This window comes from Nothobranchius furzeri, chromosome 16, assembly GCF_043380555.1.
Source record: "Nothobranchius furzeri strain GRZ-AD chromosome 16, NfurGRZ-RIMD1, whole genome shotgun sequence".
Classification (NCBI taxonomy): Eukaryota; Metazoa; Chordata; class Actinopteri; order Cyprinodontiformes; family Nothobranchiidae; genus Nothobranchius; species Nothobranchius furzeri.
Window position 1 is genome coordinate 57,771,780 of NC_091756.1, and position 4,013 is coordinate 57,775,792.

Consider the following 4,013-nt stretch of genomic DNA (forward strand, 5'->3'; position numbering starts at 1 on the left):
GGAAAGAGTGAAAAGGAAGGGAATAAGGAACAGAGGCAGCTGTGATCTGGCCAAAAACACAAATTCTTTCTTGTGTTCTCAAATGTTGGTTCTTAACACAGCTGCCTTTTCCTGGTGTCTCATGCTTTCATTTCAGTTTGAACGAATTACAGTCATGATACGTTTTCAGAAATTTTCTTTTAGATTTCATAACATTTCTGGGATGAGAATCAGCTCCTCTAAATCCGAGACCACGGTCTTGAATCAGAAAAGGGTAGAATGCCTTCTCCAGATCAGGGATGAGGTCTTGCCTCAAGTGGAGGAGTTTAAGTATCTCAGGGTCTTGTTCACGAGTGAGGGAAAGATGGAACGAGATCGATGGGTGGATCGGTGCTGCATCTGCACAGTGATGCGGGCGCTATAGCACTCTGTTGTGGTGAAGAGAGAGTTGAGCCGGAAGGCAAAGCTCTCGATTTACTGGTCAATCTATGTTCCCACGCTCACCTATGGTCATGAGCTTTGGGTAGTGACCAAAAGAACGAGATCAAAAAATGCCCGGGTTCATGGGGCTGCATTACACCGTGCTAAATGCCAACACTGCAGGGATCAAACACACGATAAATGCTTGTGAACTTCAGCTTGAAGCCAGAAGCTGTTCCAGTTCTCTGCCCTAGCCTCCCACTGTTAGTGGATCACAACTTTCTGCCATTTAGGAGGCAGCAGGTGAGGCTGCAGAAAGCAACATGGTGCAGAAGGACCACCATCACTGGTGCACCTCAGGGATGTATGCTGTCCCCACTTTTGTTCTACCTTTGCATGAACAACTAAAAACATATTTCATGTAGTTGGTTACGCTATGTAAAAAGCTTTAATTTATAGTCTGTTATCTGTGGATTTTTCAAGCGCAGGCATTGTGTGTGTGTGTTTCCCTTTACCTAAGATGATGTTCTCCCAATAACTGTCTGTCGTGTCCTGTGTCCCATGTCTCCCCAGTCCCTTCCGTGTATCCCCTGTGTACTTGATTTTATTTGCACCATTTACCATAGATTGCATTTTCATCTTCCCTTCCTAATGTGTTTAGTCTATGTTGTATTTAGTTTAGTTTTGCCCCCTGTGTGTCCTTAACCTTTGACCCCTGTGTTCCTTAGCTGTTTTCCCTTGTCAAGCAATCTATTCTCCCACTCTTAGTTTATTCTTCAGTTAGCTTTTGTTGTATTCATTCCATTTTCTCCTCAGGTTTTCATTTTTTAAATCCTGTTTAGTTTCATCAGTTTCATTGTTTATCCTACCTTCTCCTAGCTTTTCAATTTCAGTGATCCTCAGGTTTAGTTTCTTTGTAGCTTTTGTTTATCTGCGTGACATCTATCCTCCCTGAACATCTTAGGTGTGTTCTTGCTGTGTCTTTGTAAATCCATGCTTTCGTTCTTTTTTAAACACAGAAACAGTTTTGTTTACCTGTTTGTAGCTACGGTTTCGCCGACAGCTGCCGGCTTCGTCAGGCCATATGATGAATTTATTGTAGCAACAGAACTAGCATGTCAACAGATCACAGATGAGGGAAAGAAAGCAGAACTCAGAAATAACGTAGTTGGGATATTAAAAAACAGCCAAATTCAACACAGCAATATCACAAAAGAAGAACAATCAGCCATGACAGCTTTATCCAAAAATGAACAGATAATTATTCTACCGGCAGATAAAGGAAGAACCACAGTAGTTATGGACAGAGAAAAATATAAACAACAGATGAAACAGATGCTAGAAGACAAAAATACATATGAAATACTTAAAAAAGATCCAACAGAAAACATTAAGAAAAACATGAAAAAATTACTGAAGCCACTGCACGAAAAAGGCAAAATAACAGAAAAAATGTACAAACACTGGATTCCCACAGCAAACATAACACCAAGAATATATGGAACACCAAAAATACATAAACAAAACACCCCACTTAGACCAATAGTTGACAGTATAGGTACACCAACATACAACATGGCAAAAGATATCAGCAGAATCATCAGCCCGTTATTAGGAAATACAGACCAACACTGCAAAAATAGTATAGAACTGGCAAAAGAACTAAAGGAAATTACAATAGAAGACAACGACATACTCATCTCACATGACGTCACTTCTCTGTTCACAAAAACACCAACCCAAAAAACCATAGACATAGTAGTTAACAGAATCAGACAAGACAAAACTTTACATAAAAGGACAAACCTCACAGCAGATGACATAGCACAACTGATAGGACTGGTAGCTAACTCCACTTACTTCACGTACGACGACACAATATACAAACAACTGGAAGGCTTCGCCATGGGTAACCCGTTATCAGCCACCCTGTGCCAGTTTTTCATGGAAGACCTGGAACAAAAAGCCATAGCCACCGCCCCCCCAAACTGCAAAATAAAACTATGGAAACGCTACGTAGACGACATACTGGAAATCATACCAAAAGGTCAAACAGAAACACTAACACAACACTTAAACAATATTGACGACACGGGCAACATAAAATTCACTTATGAGTTAGAAACAGAAGGCAGCATAGCATTTATGGACATGAAAATCACCAGGCAGACCGACGGGACCCTAAACATAAACACATACAGGAAACCAACACACACAGACCAATATCTATTATGGACATCAGAACACCCCACCATACACAAAATGTCAGTAATCAGAACATTATATCACCGAGCAAACATAATAACAGAAGAGAGAGACCGTAAACAAGAGGACAAACACATACAACACGCTTTAAAGACCTGCAGATACCCGACATGGGCAATAAACAAAGGAAAACAACAAACAAAAACAGAAAGCAAAGAACAACCCAAAAAAAGAACCAGAAACCCAGAAAGACAAGAACCAAAACCAGTGATAACCCTACCATACATCAGAGGCATAACGGAAAAAATAAGAGCAACAATGAAAAAACACAACATAAACACACCAACAAAACCATACACAACAGTTAGAAACAGATTAGTACACCCAAAAGACAAAATATCAGCTGGACAAAAATGTGGAGTCATCTACGAAATCCCATGCAAAATATGCAATAAAACATACATAGGAGAAACCGGACGCCAACTCAACACACGGGCAATAGAACACAGAAAGGAGTGCGAGAAAGAGACAAATCGAAAACACACAAGAGCAGCAAAAGAAGAAGCAGAAAGTACAATAAAAAAGTCAGCCGTAACAGATCACTGCTTAAGAGAAAACCATATAATGGACTGGGACAGCACACGGATCATAACCACCGAACAACAAAAATACAAAAGATGGATCAAGGAAGCAATCGAGATAAGGAGACGTGGATGTGGGACCATGAACAGGGACGACGGAGTTTACACGCTGGACCACGCATGGGACTGCATCGTCGGAGAGGGGAGAGCGGGCAGTAGAGGGCGACAGCGTCCTCTGCTGCCCGCAGATAAACGGAGAAGGAAGTGACGCGCCACCATCAGCGTCAGCCTGAAGAAGCCGGCAGCTGTCGGCGAAACCGTAGCTACAAACAGGTAAACAAAACTGTTTCTGTGTTTAAAAAAGAACGAAAGCATGGATCTATCCTCCCTGTTTTATTTATATTCTCTTCTAGCCTTTTAGCAGTTATTAGTTATGGTTTGGTAGTCTATTATACCTTGTGTCTTTAGTTTTAGTGTAACCATTCTTCTCCAGTTTTCTTTGTATTTTGCCTCCTTTCCCCAGTACTAAATAATTACATCTGTCCATCACAGTGTTAATTTTGACAGGAAATTTTAATTTTATTTTAGTCTTAGTCTTTTGGCTAAAAATTAATTTTAGTCTTAGTCCAATTTTAGTCATTAGATTTATTTTAGTTTTAGTCCCATTTTAGTCGACGAAAATAACAAGTAATTTTAGTCAACAAAATGCATATATTTTTTCTAATGAAGTAATTTCCTACCTTTGTATAGAGCACGGAAAAACTAGTGTAATTTAATACACAGGGTCCAAACTCTTAACCACCACTGATCAGATATAGCACACACAGC